Source organism: Lathyrus oleraceus, chromosome 3 (assembly GCF_024323335.1).
Source record: "Lathyrus oleraceus cultivar Zhongwan6 chromosome 3, CAAS_Psat_ZW6_1.0, whole genome shotgun sequence".
Classification (NCBI taxonomy): domain Eukaryota; kingdom Viridiplantae; phylum Streptophyta; class Magnoliopsida; order Fabales; family Fabaceae; genus Lathyrus; species Lathyrus oleraceus.
This window is the reverse complement of record NC_066581.1, coordinates 152,970,122-152,990,529: the sequence shown is the minus strand read 5'-3', so window position 1 is coordinate 152,990,529 and position 20,408 is coordinate 152,970,122. Positions and strand designations below refer to the sequence as shown.

The following is a 20,408-nucleotide window of genomic DNA, read 5'->3' as shown; positions in this document are numbered from 1 at the left end:
CTTCTTAAGAAAATACTGACCGTTTTAAACACCCTTATCTCAAACTCTCGCTCTGTTGACTTAGGTTATATAATTAAATCCAAATGCTTAACTCTCGTCCTCACATTCAATCTTTAAAAATACTTTTTGGAAAAGGTCAGAATTTAATTAACTCTAAAACTTGCTCTCGCCCTGATCTAGAATTAATGCCTAACTTACACTGTCCAGTTAAAACCTCAAACTCTCGCTCTGTTGATTTTAACTTCTTTATGTCTTTTACTTTTGTAAAAAATCTTGTTATTAAACCTGTAAGTTGAGACCGTAAAAAGATTGATTTTAATTTTAAGTTTAATTAGACCGACTTAGTCTTGATCCCTTATTCTGCTTACTTTACATACCGATATCTAGGCGAATTAGCCAGACATGCTAAATAAACGAGAATACATATCATGCATAAACAGACTCATTCCAGGCAGATAATATAAATAAATAATAAAACAAAACATTAAATAATGATTAAAGAACCTGAATGCGTAATACAATAGTCTTGAACACTCCACCACAAGCCGGTAGGATTTGTTCTTGGATTCTTCAATTAAACAATAAATTAAACCAAGGAAATAAAACTAGAATCTAACGTAAGGTTAGATCCGATAAAAAGTTACACGATAGTTTCCGGTGTAGAAACTATTATGCGAAAAAATATCTAAATGCTAAAAAGGGAAAGGTAAATTGCAAGGGAAAAGAAATGTAGAACTTGCAAAAGAAATAAATAAATAAACAATGTTAAGTTGCTGGAAAAGAAAGTAAGCAAAAACGTAAAAGAAAGAAAATTGGAAAAGCTTCGGCAGTGTGAGCGTGGAAAAACCGAGGAACCCTTTTAGGTTTTTGGAGTAGCTATTTATATTGGTGCTGGTAACTGCTTTTCGTTTCTCAAGGTCTTCAACGTGGCTAAATGCATGGCGTGGATATAGGACACAAACTCCTCAACGTCTCTTCAAGTCTTCTGAGGGCGTTACTTGCGCCAAAAAGGTAGTGGAATGGTGTGACGCTCGTCACACCATGTGTGACGTCCGTCACAAGGCTGTTTTGCGTGACGCTCGTCACGCACCCTGTGACGTCCGTCACAGGCACATCATTGGTGACTTGTGCGCTTTGGGCTGGGCTTTGGCATTTGGTTCCTTTTCTCTCCTTTTTGCACCTCCTTTTCTTCCATTTTCACTTGTTCTTCAAAATAGACTACCTGAGACAAATAGGAAGAAAATACCACGTAATATCTCATAAAATGCAGTAAACCGAAATAAATAGTCATAGAATTTAATGGAATTAAGTCCTAAAATATGATATAATTTCGTGTTATCAAACTCCCCCATACTTAGATCTTTGCTTGTCCTCAAGCAAAATTCAATATAGAAATCGTTTTAAAAATTTAGCCAGATGAAATTTCAAAACACACATCAATTCGTAATAGGTTGGAAGTGGATTTTGTTTAGAAGCAACTTGAGTTTAATCTTGACATCAACAACTACCGTTACAACTTAGATAACCCTACCTCATGCAAATCAGTTCAAGTAATGTCATTATAGCTATCCTAGTTCCTTTACTTTTATTTCACCCGCTTTCATTCTAGCGAAATCACATTAAGCCCTTTATCTTTTCGCGCACATAGTGGAGTAACCGGTTAGTGATTATGATCCGCTTTTAGCTAGAAGTTCTGGTACATAAGTCGGATAACTTCGTTATTCAGTCCATTGCAAATTGTGGGGGATCGAACCGTAGTCCGCCCTACCGAGTTCAGTACCAGATACCTACTGAACCAACTCATAATGGATCTTTCATATTGTGTTTTTGCACGATCTGCAACCTTTAGATTAAATGATCTGGTAAGGATCACCTAATTTAGTCAGTGCATTTCCTGATATATTCATATATTTTATGTTACTTTGGGGATCATTCACTTATATTCATCGGCTCTCCACGTAGTTTGCTATTAAGATGGTGCTGACTTCTCGTATAAACTACTCGGGGTTATTATAAAACTAAAAGTTCGAGGAATCGGTATAATAGGTACTTATCCTGATCTAACATGTTGAGGTTCTCATAGTGTTGTTATGGTAGTGATTTTTGTCTTGATTTCACTCAAGTTGTATAAAATAAGCGACCTTTATACTTATTGGGTGTGTTAAATTTTTGTTATGGCTCATGAAATTTTTTGAGGGAATAGATAATAGAAATTTTCACACTCGGGACTTAACTTAAATTTTTTTTTTTTTTTTTATTAAAAGGGAAATAGCATTAAAAGGAAAAGTACATACTTGAAAAATGGAAATAGGAAGAACAAGTTTTCCCCCCCATACTTAAATTAAACATTGTCCCCAATGTTTTAAGGAAATGAAATACAATATGGAAAGGAAAGAGAAACTACAACTAAGGTTGTCTTCCGCCTCTGGTTCTTGGACCTGGTGATCTCTGACGTAAGTCTAAGTTGTCGAACCTGCTGAACAGCTCAGTAAACCGCTGGTCGGTTATGGCATTCCTAGCATCCTGTTGCTGTTGCATTTGACGCATCATCTGCAGCATTTCGACATTCTGTGCCTGCATACCATCGATAGCATCCATAATGTCGTCGTTGGTTGCAGGCCTTCTTCGCCGACGACGTTGGGAGGATGGGCCAGTTGTATTGCCGGAAGGGTTGAGCGGGACTAACTGTTGTGTAGGCGGATGATCACCTTGTTCCATTTCTTCAAACTCATCTGTTTGCGGGTTTGTTTGTGAAGGCTCGGTGGCTTCGGGAGCGTTTAGATCATAGAGGTGGCGGTCGGGGTTTGTGACATCAGTTAGGGCGATATTTGGTAGAACAACGCTTGGGACTGCCTGGTTGTTCACCATAAGATAATATCCTCCGCCTACTCTGTTCTTAATCAGGCGGCTGGATCGACAGTAGCTGATATCCATAGATAGGGGAGGTAGGGATTCTAAAGTTTGGAGTTTATCCCCTAGGTTTAGGCCAAGTGCTATGGTGGTGATTAATCCACCAATTATAAAAGGTTGCCTGCCTCTAGCACATAAGGTGCGGATATGATGAAAGAGAAAGGAGGCGGCGTTTACCTGAGTATCTGGTTCGAAGACGCACTGGAGGAAGAATAGCTCCTTTGAGTTGACCTTGCTGTTGTTTGGTCTTCCAAAAACTGTGTTTTGCAAGATGCGGATAAAGTACCGGATAGTGGGGTTATGTATATGGGAGAGAAGGAGCTCTTCCCAGTTGTAGGTATCTATACCGGAAATTTTCTTAAAAAGGCCGAAAACGCCAACTGTGTTCCAGTTTGAGTTTGGAGGGATTCTGGGGTGTAGCAGACCTTCTATGGGAAATTGTAGCATGGTACTCAATTGGTTTTGGGTTAAGGAGTACTCGGTATTGAACATACGGAAGGTTGCGGTACCGGTTAAGAATTCGTCTTCACCGGCGGGAGTGGTGTAGTCGTATGAACTCAAGAATTCTAAGGTTAGGGATGGGTAGGTGGGTTGATTATGAGTGCAAAGGAAGGTTAAGTTGGCTTGACGGAGCATCCATTCGATATCTTGGAGTAATCCTAATTGTTGTAAACAAGTTAAATCGGGGTACCTGGTGGAAACGACGCCTCGCTGTTGGAAACGCTCGAATTGCTCTCTCTGATAATTGTCATCTTCGGATCGGAAGATGATATTTCCAAAATTCTGATTTCCCGCCATTGTGATGAATGAATCTTGAGGGGGTGATTTGGAAAGAAAAAGAAATGTGTTTGATAGGAGAGAATTGTTTGTGGTGAATGAAGGAAGGTTTGGTGGGTATTTATAGGAGAAGAATTTGGAAGGTGGAAAGAAAAAGTGGTTGAAAAGTAATTAAGTGTGGTTAAATGAAAAATGAATGGGGAAGGTAAAAAGTTAAAGGTGTAACGTTCGTCTCCAACGGTTCCTTAACGTTCACTAGTCTGAGGAGTGTTACGCTCGTCACAGGAGTGTGACGTTCGTAACAGGCAATAGGCGTGCCGTCCGTTATGGATAGTGTGACGCTCGTCACACATTCCTTTTTGGAAAGGCTTCAGTAGCGTTTCACAAAATCACTTTGGTAAAGGATTTAATTTTTGTTATTTATTTTGTTTTGATTTGCTTATGAATGGTTTATTCTGCAATTTAATTTATCGTGCACGCTGAATCTGCTTTGTATAATAATAATTCATAGGTAGCAACAGTAGAGCATAATAGCTTTTGCATAATAAAATTAAATAAACAACTTCAATAAAATGATCATAATGTAATACAGGAAAGGAAAACAATGAAATGAAAGAGAAATAAATGTGAACATGAATTCAAATAACATTAATAAATAATCTAACTTAAAACTAAATAACTTAGAAAAATAACTAAACTTTATCCCTCTGTACGATCTCTGGCCGGAGGAGCAAAAGAGTTAACACGGTATAGCAACTTGTGAAACTGATTCGTCATACTGCTCATGTATCCTAGAACTTCGTGTCTCATGTTAGTAAATTCTCCTCTGAGGGCGTCTTGTTCTGACATCAAAGCTTCAATGGCGGTGTTATAATCAGTTCCGGGTATATGATGTCGGAGGTCAGGTATGGCTGATTCTTCGGTCTGAACAGGCTGAGGAGGAGGGTCAATATCATAATAGCCGGATGGTGTCTGAGGGTCAGATTCAGCATGAGGGATCTGGTCAACATAATTCTCATAGTCATCACAAATCTCATAATCCTGGATGGATTCAGTGGATCCAGCAGGAGTTGGGGTTTCATTCAGGTTATAGAGCCAGTTCCTTTGGTTATGAACACTAGTCCTAGGATCGGGCATGGTGAATAGGCAGAGAACCTGGTTATCAATAATAAGCTCAAACTCATCAATCCCAAGGTTCGCTATAAACATAGTGTTGAAGAGGAAAGGTATACTCATAGTGGTAATGCCACAAAAAGGGCTAAGGTCAAGCATAGGCTGACGTAATCCAATGACATTTCCTATCATAGTTATCAAACCGCCTATTCTAATGGGTGCTCTCTCATCCTGGATAAGGTGGTCCAAATTAGCTAACATAAAAGTGGCACCGTTCACTGGACGGTTCTGGGAAGCACAGAATATGATGAAGAGTTCATCACGTGAAACTGAAGTACTATTTGGCTTCTTCCCAAATAAAGTGTGGGTCAGGATCTTATGGAAATAGCGAAAGGCCGGGTTGTGTATGTTTCCAGAGAGAAACTCATGTTCTTCGGGCTCATCATTTCCAGTCAGCTTACCCCAAAAGTGTTCAAGCTCTCTATATTCAAAAAGTTCTTCCTGGCTTACAGTGAATGTATCAAAGGAGGTAGGAAAACCCAAAAGATTGGTAAAGTCTCTAATATTAAATTGGTACTCCATATTGAACATTCTGAACTGGATAAAACCTCTGCTAATTCCTTTTCCATGGCTGGGTAGATAGATTAATGAGCTAAGGAATTCTAGTGTGAGTCTCCGGTAGGTGGTGAAATGTCTCAGGATAGGGGAGGTCTCCCATCCTATCTGATTCAGCAAATACAGGACACTTTGTCTCAGTCCAAGGGCAGTCATAGCCCAATCATCAGCATATAAACTAGGTAGCATCTCTCTAGCGGCTAGTTCTTCAAACTTTTGTTTCTGAGTCATTCCTCTGAATTTGATACTCATACGATCAAAATGTCCCATCTGGTTAGTGTTAGCTAGAGAAAAGAAAACATGAGTTTTAGTCAGGATTTGGCCAAATGCCAAAAGAAGAAAGAATTATTATTATGTATATATATATATTTTTTTTTTGAATAAATCAAGAATGAATGCTAAACAGAAATTAAAAGAATAATTAAGAAAGAAATAGGGAAATGATAATAATAGAATAATAAAATAACAAACTAATTTGTGGGTTGTCTCCCACTAAGCGCTTTGTTTAAATGTCGCAAGCTCGACAAAGAAACTGTTAAGTATAATCTATAGGTCCTGGGGGCATTTCGTCTAAGTGTAGGATTTGCGAATCTCCATTGGTTTCCGCATAATGATAGTGTTTTAGACGTTGCCCGTTTACGGTAAACGGTTCTGTGGATTTGCCTTTGATTTCTATTGCTCCACTGGGGAAGATGTTAGTGATATGAAAAGGTCCTGACCATCTGGTTCGTAGTTTTCCCGGGAATAACTTTAGTCTAGAGTTAAATAAAAGTACTGCGTCGCCTTGCTTGAAGATTTTCCTTGATATACGCTTGTCATGCCATTGTTTTGTTCTTTCTTTATAGATTCTGGCATTTTCATAGGCGTCTCTTCTGAGTTCTTCTAATTCGTTTATGTCAAGGATTCTCTTTTCACCGGCGGCCTTATAGTTTAGATTCAGATTTCTAATAGCCCAATAGGCTTTATGTTCTAATTCTACCGGGAGGTGACAGGATTTTCCATAAATGAGCTTAAATGGGGTCGTCCCTATGGGGGTTTTATAAGCAGTTCGGTATGCCCACAAAGCTTCTGGTAATTTCAATGACCAATCTTTCCTTGAAGTGGCGACCGTTTTTTCTAGTATTTGCTTGATTTCTCTGTTAGATACTTCCACTTGTCCACTGGTTTGAGGGTGGTAAGGTGTCGCTATCCTATGTCTTACTCCATATTTAAATAATAATTTTTCGAGTACCTTGGATATAAAGTGCGATCCACCATCACTGACTACTATTCTTGGGATGCCAAATCTCGGAAATATTATATTCTTAAAGAGTCTAGTTACTACTCGGGTGTCGTTTGTTGGGGATGCTACAACTTCGATCCATTTTGATACGTAGTCAACTGCCACGAGTATGTATTTGTTACCGAAAGAGGATGGAAAAGGTCCCATGAAGTCTATTCCCCACACGTCGAAGATCTCTACTTCCAAAATACCTTTTTGTGGCATCTCGTCACGTCTAGATATGTTTCCCGTGCGTTGACATCTGTCACACTCCTTAATAGCCGCATGTACGTCCTTCCATATAGTTGGCCAATAAAAGCCGGCTTGTAGGATTTTAGAGCAGGTCTTGGATGTACTTGTGTGTCCACGATAAGGAGCGGAGTGACAGTGTTGGATTATATTTTCTACCTCTTCTTCGGGTATACATCGACGGAAAATACCATCGGGGCCTCTTTTGAAAAGTAAGGGATCATCCCAGTAATAGTGTTTTATGTCGTAGAAGAATCGTTTCTTCTGCTGGTAAGATAAAGTAGGTGGAACTATTCCGGCAGCTAAATAATTGACGAGATCAGCGTACCATGGTGTGGCAGATATAGCTAAGGTGGTTTCTACTCGCATGTCGGAGTTGCTCTCTTCCAAAGTAGCTATAAGTTTGTCATACGAGAAATCATCATTAATTGATGTTCTTTCCGGTTCAAGGTTCTCAAGTCTAGAGAGGTGGTCTGCTACTACGTTTTCAGTTCCTTTCTTGTCCTTGATTTCTAAGTCGAATTCTTGTAGCAACAAGATCCATCTTAGTAGTCTAGGTTTAACATCCTTTTTTGTTAAAAGGTACCTGATAGCAGCGTGATCGGTGTAAACTATTATTTTGGCTCATACCAAGTAAGAACGAAATTTATCTAGCGCAAATACCACTGCTAGGAGTTCTTTTTCGGTAGTGGCGTAATTCATTTGCGCTTCATCCAGGGTTCTGCTTGCGTAATATATAACGTGAAGCTTTTTATCCTTTCGTTGTCCTAACACAGCACCTACAACATAATCGCTGGCATCGCACATTATTTCGAATGGTTCATTCCAGTCTGGTGTCTGCATTATGGGTGCGGAGATCAATGCTTGCTTAAGCGTTTGAAATGCTTTTAAACAGTTATCGTCGAATATGAATTCAGCATCTTTCATCAATAGTCCGATTAAAGGTTTAGTTATCTTAGAGAAGTCTTTGATGAATCGTCGGTAAAAACCGGCGTGTCCTAAAAAGCTTCGTACTTCTCTCACGGTTCTTGGGGGTTGAAGATTTTCGATTACCTCTATTTTGGCTTTGTCTACTTCAATTCCTCTGTTCGAGATGATGTGTCCTAAAACAATTCCTTCTTGTACCATAAAGTGGCACTTTTCCCAATTAAGTACTAAGTTTACTTTTACACATCGCTCAAGAACTCTTTCCAGGTTTTCAAGGCATTCTTCGAAACTTTGTCCGTATACAGAAAAATCATCCATAAATACTTCCATGATGTTTTCGAGAAAGTCGGCGAAAATTGCCATCATGCATCTTTGAAAGGTTGCAGGGGCATTACACAGACCAAACGACATTCGTCTATAGGCGAAGGTACCAAAAGGGCATGTGAACGTTGTCTTTTCTTGGTCATCAGGGTGAATTGGTATTTGAAAGAATCCTGAATAACCGTCTAGATAACAGAAATGTGAATGTTTTGCTAATCGTTCTAACATTTGGTCAATGAATGGTAAAGGGAAATGATCTTTTCGGGTTGCTTTGTTTAGTTTCCTATAATCAATGCACATTCTCCATCCTGATTCGATTCGTTTAGTTATAGTTTCTCCTTTTTCGTTTTCAATAACGGTTATGCCTCCTTTCTTTGGTACAACGTGTACAGGGCTAACCCATTTGCTATCAGATATAGGATATATAATACCTGCTTCCAATAACTTGGTTATTTCTTTCTTTACTACCTCACTCAGGATCGGATTTAGTCTTCTCTGGTGTTCCCTAGAGGTTTTACAGTCTTCTTCTAACATGATGCGGTGCATACAAATAGAAGGACTTATTCCTTTAAGATCGGTGATGTGGTACACTAGTGCGGTTGGATACTTCCTTAAGATATGTAAGAGTTTTTCTGTTTCGAGTCTCCCTAGGTCTGCATTAACTATCACAGGTCGTTCAAGTTCTAAGTCTAGGAATTCATATCTCAGATTTTTGGGAAGTGTTTTCAGGTCAGGGGTTGGTTTGTTAAGACATTGCGTGGGGTCCGGTGTTATTGCTAAACATTGGTATGATTTGTCTTCTACAAGGCAGTCAGATGATTTGTCTTCTCCTAACTCTGCTTCTTTTATGCATTCATCGATGATATCCATGAAGTAACATGTATCTTCTATTGCAGGTGCTTTCAAGAATTGGGAAAGAATGAACTCAATTTTCTCTTCACCTACTTCGAAGGTGAGTCGTCCTCGTTTTACGTCTATGATTGCACCGGCAGTTGCTAAGAACGGTCTTCCTAGTATAATAGGTGTAATATCATCTTCTCTAATGTCCATAATTGTAAAATCAGTGGGAATGTAGAATTGACCTATGCGTACGGGAACGTTTTCAAGGATTCCTACAGGATATTTGATGGAACGATCTGCTAGTTGCACCGACATTTTGGTTGGTCTTAATTCTCCCATTTCCAGTTTCTTACATATGGATAAAGGCATAACGCTAATTCCGGCTCCTAAATCGCATAAAGCTTTGTCGATGACAAATTTTCCTATGTGACAGGGTATAGAGAAACTACCCGGATCCTTGAGTTTAGGGGGCATGTTTTGGATTATAGCGCTACATTCGGCAGGGAGTGTAACGGTTTCGCTATCCTCAAGTTTCCTCTTATTAGAAAGAATTTCTTTTAAGAATTTAGCATATGAGGGCATCTGCGTAATAGCTTCGGTGAACGGAATTGTAACGTTTAATTGTTTAAGGAGATCAACAAATTTTCTAAATTGGCCCGCATCTTTGGTTTTAACAAGCCTTTGAGGGTAAGGTATAAGTGGTTTGTAAGGTGGTGGAGGTACATAAGGTTCCTTCTTTTCTAGGGTTTCCTTATTACTCTCTTCCTTTTCCTTAGGTTCACTTTCCTCAGTTGATTTCTTAGGGTTTTGGTTTTCTATCCTTGGATCAGACGGTCCTTCCACTTCCGTTCCACTTCTTAATATAATTGCATGAGCTTGGCTTCTCGGATTAGGTTGGGGCTGTCCAGGGAATGTACCAGTTGGGGCAGCAGTAGGTGCTTGTTGTTGAGCTACTTGTGATATTTGTGTTTCCAGCATTTTGTTATGGGTAGCCAAGGCATCTACTTTGCTTGCTAGTTGTTTAAGTTGTTCGCGAGTGTGTATGTTCTGGTTTAAGAAATCTTTATTGGTTTGTTGTTGGGAAGCTATACAGTTTTCCATCATGATTTCCAAGTTGGATTTCCTAGGGGCGTTATTGTTAGGCATGGATGGGTTCGGTTTCTGATATCCCGGAGGTATAGATGGGGCTTGATTTGGAGACTGTCCAGGTGCGTACAAAGCATTATTACTCTTATATGAAAAGTTTGGATGGTTCTTCCAATTTGAGTTATAGGTGTTCGAATAGGGGCTTCCTTGAGCATAGTTTACTTGCTCTGCTTGGATTCCTGTCAAGAGTTGACAGTCCGTAGGAGTGTGGCCTTGGATTCCACAGACCTCGCAATTCTGAGTTATAGCGACCACGGCGGCTGGAGGTGATACGTTTAAACTTTCAATTTTCTGGACCAAAGCATCCACTTTTGCGTTAACGTGATCAAGGTTACTTATCTCGTACATGCCAGTTTTCGTTTGAGGTTTTTCCACCGTTGTTCGTTCGGTTCCCCACTGATAGTGGTTTTGGGCCATGCTCTCGATAAGCTGGTAAGCATCAGCATAAGGTTTGTTCATTAATGCACCACCTGCAGCGGCGTCTATTGTTAACCTTGTGTTGTATAAGAGACCATTATAAAATGTGTGAATTACTAACCAGTCTTCCAAACCATGGTGTGGGCAAAGTCTCATCATGTCTTTGTATCTTTCCCATGCTTCGAAAAGAGACTCGTTGTCTTTCTGTTTAAATCCGTTAATCTGGGCTCTTAACATAGCTGTTTTGCTTGGCGGAAAGTATCGGGCAAGAAAAACTTTCTTCAACTCGTTCCAGGTGGTGACTAAGTTGGAAGGGAGAGATTGAAGCCATCTTCTAGCGCTATCTCTTAATGAGAAAGGAAAAAGACGAAGTCGAATTGCCTCTGAAGTGACACCATTAGCTTTAACAGTATCAGCGTATTGAACAAATACGGATAAATGAAGGTTTGGATCCTCGGTAGGATTTCCAGAGAATTGGTTCTGTTGCACAGCCTGCAACAGCGAAGGTTTAAGTTCGAAGTTGTTTGCTTCGATTGCGGGCGGAGCAATACTTGAATGCGGCTCATCTTGCGATGGAGCGGCGTAATCTCTAAGAGCACGAGCTGGTTCTGCAATCTCGGTTATCGAAGGAAAAAGGTTTTTGAAATCAGGAAGTTCTACAGGAGGGACATTGTTTGCAGCACGATATTCCCGAATTCGTCGTAAGACTCGGAGATATAGCTCGATATCGTTGATTCGTAAATAGAGCGGTTCGCCTTGTGAGCGAGTGCGTGGCATACAAATCAACGAAAGAAAAAAATAGAAGAAAAAGAAACCTTAGTCTCTACAGCGTAACGGAAGAGTTACGATATCGATTAAATAAAAGTCCCCGGCAACGGCGCCAAAAACTTGATCGCTCGACTGTGTGAGTCGAGAATGGGATACAAACTGCAAGTGCACAGTTCTATCGCGTAGTTTTAAAAGATATCGATCCCACAGGGACTTATGAATCGATATACCGTTATCTAAGGTTACTACGTAAAGCTAAGGTGAAAAATGTTTGATTGTTCGGGGAAAAACTAAAGGCTAAACTAAGATCTAGATTAAATATTAATAAAACGGATATCGGTATGTAGTTCGTCAAAACTAGGGAATCAAGTCTTTGTCGGTTTCTTGGTTTTAAAATAAATCGTTTCGGTTAACTTTATTGGTTAAAGGTTTTATCTCAAACTCTCGCTCTGTTGAATAAACCATGATTTTATATTAATGTAGCTGTCACTTATGATTAAGTCAAAAACCATTTTTTGAAAACAATAAAGTTGCAGAAACTCTTCTTAAGAAAATACTGACCGTTTTAAACACCCTTATCTCAAACTCTCGCTCTGTTGACTTAGGTTATATAATTAAATCCAAATGCTTAACTCTCGTCCTCACATTCAATCTTTAAAAATACTTTTTGGAAAAGGTCAGAATTTAATTAACTCTAAAACTTGCTCTCGCCCTGATCTAGAATTAATGCCTAACTTACACTGTCCAGTTAAAACCTCAAACTCTCGCTTTGTTGATTTTAACTTCTTTATGTCTTTTACTTTTGTAAAAAATCTTGTTATTAAACCTGTAAGTTGAGACCGTAAAAAGATTGATTTTAATTTTAAGTTTAATTAGACCGACTTAGCCTTGATCCCTTATTCTGCTTACTTTACATACCGATATCTAGGCGAATTAGCCAGACATGCTAAATAAACGAGAATACATATCATGCATAAACAGACTCATTCCAGGCAGATAATATAAATAAATAATAAAACAAAACATTAAATAATGATTAAAGAACCTGAATGCGTGATACAATAGTCTTGAACACTCCACCACAAGCCGGTAGGATTTGTTCTTGGATTCTTCAATTAAACAATAAATTAAACCAAGGAAATAAAACTAGAATCTAACGTAAGGTTAGATCCGATAAAAAGTTACACGATAGTTTCCGGTGTAGAAACTATTATGCGAAAAAATATCTAAATGCTAAAAAGGGAAAGGTAAATTGCAAGGGAAAAGAAATGTAGAACTTGCAAAAGAAATAAATAAATAAACAATGTTAAGTTGCTGGAAAAGAAAGTAAGCAAAAACGTAAAAGAAAGAAAATTGGAAAAGCTTCGGCAGTGTGAGCGTGGAAAAACCGAGGAACCCTTTTAGGTTTTTGGAGTAGCTATTTATATTGGTGCTGGTAACTGCTTTTCGTTTCTCAAGGTCTTCAACGTGGCTAAATGCATGGCGTGGATATAGGACACAAACTCCTCAACGTCTCTTCAAGTCTTCTGAGGGCGTTACTTGCGCCAAAAAGGTAGTGGAATGGTGTGACGCTCGTCACACCATGTGTGACGTCCGTCACAAGGCTGTTTTGCGTGACGCTCGTCACGCACCCTGTGACGTCCGTCACAGGCACAACATTGGTGACTTGTGCGCTTTGGGCTGGGCTTTGGCATTTGGTTCCTTTTCTCTCCTTTTTGCACCTCCTTTTCTTCCATTTCACTTATTCTTCAAAATAGACTACCTGAGACAAATAGGAAGAAAATACCACGTAATATCTCATAAAATGCAGTAAACCGAAATAAATAGTCATAGAATTTAATGGAATTAAGTCCTAAAATATGATATAATTTCGTGTTATCACCATACTCCTAAAACATACCACACATAAAAAGAAAATGATCAAAGGAATGACCTAATCTCATCCATACTTGTATTTGTTCATTTAACATGAAGTTATTGATGAACCAATTAGCCTTAGGATATTGAGACTTCATTGGCCGATGAGAGGAATGAGATAGAATGGGATTGAAGATGAAGAGGGAGGGGAGATGAGACAAACACAAATTGGTCATGGGAGGAATTTTATCAAATTAAAATCATTCATTCATTTTGGGAGATGAAATGTACATTTCATCAATCCCCTAAATCCAATGATTTTAATCCAACAAAAGTCAAATCAACCTTGACCAAGGCCCAAACACATAGTCAAACTTCACAAGTCAATAAAAATGGCTCAACATAATTTATACACAATTAATCAATTAAAAAATCAAATTAAAATGTACTTAACTTAAATTATGTTTGATCAAAAACCTAAAACCTCTTCCAAAACACCAAATAAATGGCCAAGAGATTTATCATAGGTCAAACAAGGTCAAAGGACCTTAGACAAAAAATTTCATTATTTTTGAAAAGTCAGAAGTATTTTTAAACAATTAAAAATATGCATAAAAGCAATTAAATCATGAAAAATATCAAAACTAATCAAAAAATAATTTAATTCAGAAAATGAAAGAGGAAAATATTTGAATTTTTTTGGTGAAAGTCCCATATGTTTTGGATTAATAATGAAATTAGTATGAATTAATTAAAAATAAGCAATTAAATGAAATATTCATAAATTCAAAAAAATGAGAACCATCTGATCTCCCTCATTAATTGAGGTGGCAGAGCAGATGGTGAGAAATGCGTGTTCCACATGTGCCTTGGTCAACTGAAACACACGCGTGGTAATAAAAAACAACGCCCAAGATTAAAACAATTCAAATGGATCCTATGGCTGAGATGCGTGACAACACATCACCGGAGCCAGGGCTCTGGTCTTCTTCTCCGGTGGACCTCACCGGACTGGTCCACCATCAACCATCACCAAAATAAAAAAGCAAGACATGGATTTAAAGAAAAAATGCTGAGGAGTTCGAATTCGGCCTCAATTTTGTCCAATTCCAAGTATATAAAAAGATACAGGGATTTGAATTTTGAGGATCATGAACTGAGTTGCTTCGATTCGACCTCAAAGCAACTCAATTTTCTTGCCTACATTGTTAAGACTTCAGACAACCAAAAATCACAAAGAATGATGAGGAATTAAGAGAGAACCGAAGAGAAGAAGTTTCCAAAAAATCACCTTCGAGTTGATCTAATTCCACTTGATCTTGATCTGGATTTGATTGCTTTCTCTTCCTCTTGCTTGCAGAAGTCAATTGAGATGAAAAGGGAAGTGAATTTCTGGAGTTTGAACTTCCAAACAGAAGATGAAGTTCAAGCTCGATTTCAAGAGAAATCTTCAGAAATCCTATGGCCGTGAGGGTTTGAATCAGTCTAGCAAAGCTTGGGCAAGGTGTTCATGAAGTTCTGATCACAATGCACTTCTATTTATAGGCTATAGGATTGGTATTTGCACACTTCCAATTTTGGAAAAATTTGAATTTCTCTCTTGCATGGATGCATGGGCGTGGACTAGGCCCATGAGATGATGTAATAAGATCCATAGTTCAATGTTCATCATGCTGAAATCATGTTAGAAGTCCATGCAAATGGGTGTGAAAAATGGAAGTTCAAATTATCCAAATGGTCCCTTAACTTACACGCATGCGTAAGTCCCTCATACTTTGGCCAAATGAGACGATTTTGGACTTTTTGGAAAGGTGAGATCAAGGGGAACAACTTTCCTGTTCAACACTTTTTATTTTGAAGCTTGGATAATGATGAAATTTGAGGTGGAAGTTTGGGAAATCAAACATATTTGAAAATTTTCTAAGTCCCAAGTCAAATGTTCACTTCTTCCACCTTGAATAACGTTTTCTATGGACTTCAAATGAGAAACGTTCCTTCAACAAAGTTGTAGATATTTCAAACCTATTACATTTGGTCACAAATTTGATATCATTTGGATTTTGCATGAAGGAGTTATGCATTTTAGAAGTTAAGGAAAATCACTTGTTCAATGGTAGTGGCCCAAAATGACCTATAATGTTTCCTCTTAGCACATGCATTTGCAAGTTGAATTTGCACTTACTCTAAACATAAAAGTTGAAGTAGATATATTGGATTTTATCATGGAATATTAATAGCTTTCATCTCATAAAAATTGAGCAAGTTATGGTCTTGGGAAGTTGACCTCCAAACTAGGGTTCAGACAAAATGACCTATAATCCTTCACCATAGAAAATGACTTTCCAAGAAAAAATAGCTCTAGAATTCAACATGAAAGTTGTTTGGAATGTCATTTAGAGTAACGTATCTCTTAGAATCATTTTCATATGACAAATATTGTAGAAGATAGGGTCTAGGGAACCCCATTTTTGATTAGTTGACTTTCTCTGGTCAACCACCATGAACCAACTTGCTAGCTTGATATTATCTTGACTTTTGGGACTCATGGAGGATCTTATATGCATAAGATGTTGTAAAATTAAGTATACATTTAAATATTTGATCAATTGTTGAAGAAACTTGTTGAAGAAGTCACACAAGATACCTAGATGAATTAGGGTTTCTAAGGCAAACCAAACTCCAAACTCTTGATGATTTCTTGATAAAAATTATATGTGAAGATAATGGGGATCCATATATTATACTTAGATCCAATGTGAACTAATTCTTGATTGTACTCCTTGCATTAAGGGTCTTAAACCCTAGATATGAGCTTAATGGAGCATAGGTGAGCACACATACCACCTGCAAAAGCAACAAACTATATATTGACATATTTTTTTTGGTATCTTGGTTAGTAAATAATAAAAAATGAAGTATGATACAATCAAATATGCTTGGTGATATCTCACAATTCAAACCCAATGAATGAGGGGTAAGGAGGATGCCAAGGTGTGATCCCAATGCTAATGCATATGATGAGATAACATGAGGGGTCTTAGGGTCAAAATTGGGGTCTTACAGGTTTGGAACAGTTGGTGGAGATTAGTATTAATCAACCCATTCTGCAACAAAGTTGGATACAATTTCGTATGAGTCATAGGGATAGGATCAAACTGATTCTGATTAGACGGTTGATTCTGTTGAAACTATGATTGATAAGTCTGAAGAGCATGAGTTGGACTAACCACCGGAGTTACTGCGGCAATATGAGGTTGTTGATAATACTGTTGTTGAGACTGGTTCTAATGATCACTTCCATTTGTAGGTCTTCTTTGCCTTTCCCCTTGATAAATAGCATTCACATCCAATTCTTTCTTCTATTGGGATGCGAATGCTATTTCTCAAGGGGAAGGAAAAGAAGACCTAGAAATGGAAGTGATCATTAGAACCAGTCTCAACAACAGTATTATCAACAACCTCATATCGTAACACAAAGATGGCTTTAAATCCACTTTTCCTTTGGACTTTAAATCAAGCAATATCAATAAGCAAGTAGCAATATGAAGAGCAAGGCATCAAATAAATATAGCCACATCCAAGCTAGCAACTTCATAGTCTTCTTCTTAATCTTCCCATGTATCAAATGATATACTCCTTGAATGGCTCAGAATAAGGCATTAGACACAGGTTCAAAGTAACATTTGCATCAAGACCATGTAGCAGTTGAACTCGAGTGGATCCCAATACTTGTAATAGATAAAAGCTCAAATCTCAATGACTTGGTTTCAGAGATGCGAATGCTATTTCTCAAGGGGGAAGGCAAAGAAGACCTAGAAATGGAAGTAATCATTAGAACCAGTCTCAACAACAGTATTTTCAACAACCTCATATTATCGCAGTAACTCCGGTGGTTAGTCCAACTCATGCTCTTCAGACTTATCAATCATAGTTTCAGCAGAATCAACTATCTAATGAGAATTAGCAAGCATGTGTTCCCAGGAACAATCAGTTTGTCACTATCCCTATGACTCATACGAAATTGTATCCAACTTTGTTGTAGAATGGGTTGATTAAGACTAGATCTCCACCAACTGTTCCAAACCTGTAAGACCCCAATTTTGACCCTAAGACCCCTCATGATATCTCATCATATGCATTAGCATTGGGATCACACCTTGGCATCCTCCCTACCCCTCATTCATTGGGTTTGCATTGTGAGAGATCACCAAGCACATTTGATTGTATCATATTTCATTTTTTCTTATTTACTAACCAAAATACCAAAAAAAATATGTCAATATATAGTTTGTTGCTTTTGCAGGTGGTGTGTGTGCTCACCTATGCTCCATCAAGCTCATATCTAGGGTTTAAGACCCTCAATGCAAGGAGTTAAATCAAGAATTGGTTCACATTGGCTCTAAGTGTCATATATGGATCCCCATGATCTTCACATGTTATTTTTATCAAGAAATCATCAAGAGTTTGGAGTTTGGTTTGCCTTGGAAACCCTAATTCATTTGGGTATCTTGTGTGACTTTTTCAACAAGTTTCTTCAACAATTGATCAAATATTTCAAGGGATACTTCATATTACATAATCTTATGCATATATTATCCTCCATGAGTCCCAAAAGTCAGTAGAATATCAAGCTAGCATGTTGGTTTATGGTGGTTGACCAGAGAAAGTCAACTGATCAAAATTGGGGTTCCCTAGACCCTATCTCCTACAATTTGTCATATGAAAATTATTCAAAGAGAAAAGTTACTCTAAATGAAATTCCAAACAACTTTCATGTAGAAGTGTAGATCTAGTTTTGCTTGGAAAGTCATTTTTTATGGTGAAAGATGATAGGTCATTTTGTCTGAACCCTAGTTTGGAGGTCAATTTCCCAAGACCATAACTTGCTTAATATTTATGAGATAAAAGCCATTCAAATTCCATGATCGAATTAAATATGTCTACTTCAACGTTAATGTTTGGAGTAAGTGCAAATTCAACTTGAAAATGCATGTGCTAAGAGGAAACATTATAGGTTATTTTGGGCCACTATCATTGAACAAGTGATTTTCCTCAACTTCTAAAATGCATAAATCCTTCATGCCAAATCCAAATGAGGTCAAATTTATGATCAAATGGAAGAGGTTTGAAATATCTACAGCTTTGATGAAAGAACATTTCTCATTTGAAGTCCATAAAAAAGTTATTTAAGGTGGAAGAAGTGAACATTTGACTTGGGACTTAGAAAATTTTCAAATATGTTTGATTTCCCAAACTTCCACCTTAAAATTCATCATGATCCATGCTTCAAATGAAAAAGTGTTCAACATGAAATTTGTTCACCTTTATCTCACCTTCCTAAAAAGTCCAAAATCGTCTCATTTGGCCAAAGTATGAGGTACTTGTGCATGGGTGTAAATTAAGGGACCATTTGGATAATTTCAACTTCCATTTTTCATACCCATTTGCGTGGACTTCAAACATGATTTTAGCATGACGAACATTGAACTATGGATCAGATTACATCATCTCACGGGCCTAGTGCACGCCCATGCATCCATGCAAGAGAGAAATTCAAGTTTTGCCAAAATTGGAAGTGTGCAAATATCAATCCCATAGACTATAAATAGAAGTGCATTGTGATCAAAACTTCATGAACACCTTGCCCAAGCTTTGCTAGACTGATTCAAACCCTCACTGCCATAGAAGTGCATTGTGGTTTTTGGTTTTCTGAAGTCTTATCAATGTAGGCAAGAAGATTGAGTTGCTTTGAGGTCAAATCGAAGCAACTCAGTTCATGATCCTCAAAATTCAAATCCCTGTATCTTTTTATAAACTTGGAATTGGACAAAATTGAGCCAGATTCGAACTCCTGAACATTTTTTCTTTAAATCCATGTCTTGCTTTTTCATTTTGGTGATGGTTGATGGTGTACCAGTCCGGTGAGGTCCACCGGAGAAGAAGCCCGGAGCCCTGGCTCCGGTGATGTTTTGTCATGCATCTCAGCCATAAGATCCATTTGAATTATTTTAATCTTGGGCGTTGCTTTTGATTACTACCTGTGTGTTTCAGTTGACCAAGGCTCATGTGGAACGCGCGTTTCTCACCATCTGATCTGCCACCTCAATTAATGAGGGAGATCAGATGGTTTTCATTTTTTTGAATTTATGAATATTTCATTTAATTGCTTATTTTTAATTAATTCATATTAATTTCATTATTAATCCAAAAAATATGGGACTTTCACCAAAGTTTTTCAAATATTTTTCTATTTCATTTTCTGAATTAAAATTATTTTTGGATTAGTTTTGATATTTGTCACGATTTAATTGCTTTTGTGCATATTTTTAATTGTTTAAAAATACTTCTGACTTTTCAAAAATAATGAAATTTTTTGTCTAAGGTACTTTGACCTTTTTTGACCTATGATAAATCTCTTGGCCATTTATTTGGTGTTCTGGAAGAGGTTTTAGGTTTTTGATCAAACACAATTTAAGTTAAGTACATTTTTATTTGATTTTTTAATTGATTAATTATGTAGAAATTATGTTGAGCCATTTTTATTGACTTGTGAAGTTTGACTATGTGTTTAGGTCTTGGTCAAGGTTGATTTGACTTTTGTTGGATTAAAATCACTGGATTTAGGGGATTGATGAAATGTACATTTCATCTCCCAAAATGAATGAATGATTTTAATTTGATAAAATTCCTCCCATGACCAATTTGTGTTTGTCTCATCTCCCCCCCCCCCCCCCCTTCATCTTTAATCCCATTCTATCCCATTCCTCTAACCGACCAATGAAGTCTCAATATCCTAAGGCTAATTGGTTCATCAATAACTTCATGTTAAATGAACCAATACAAGTATGGATGAGATTATGTCCTTCATTTGATCATTTTCTTTTTGTGTGTGGTATGTTTTAGGAGTATGGTTCAATATACCATATCTCTAACATGAATTAACACCAAAATTTATATTGCCCGACCTCAGATAGTTGTGACTTCTACATAAGTCCAATTACGATTGCTTAACATAGCGCTAAATTTTGACTCAAAGGCATAACATTCTAGTAAGGGAGATTTTAAGTCTCCCCCCTTTCATGGTATTGTGTGGAAACTTGACCTTTTTTCCTTCCTTTGGAAGATGTCTTGGTTCAAGGATCCATGCTTGTGAATAGAGGGTTGAGTGTTCTCCAAAGAATGACTTAAACAAGTGAAAAGCAAAACT

General features: G+C 37.7%; 1 non-coding gene across 1 annotated transcript; it reads left to right on the top strand.

Annotated features, from left to right (window-relative positions):
- The first annotated feature begins 10,706 nt into the window (after positions 1–10,706).
- LOC127133663 (small nucleolar RNA R71) lies at positions 10,707–10,813 on the top strand. Its single transcript, XR_007807615.1, has one exon. It is a non-coding gene; the product is annotated as a small nucleolar RNA R71 (small nucleolar RNA).
- Positions 10,814–20,408: the final 9,595 nt, after the last annotated feature.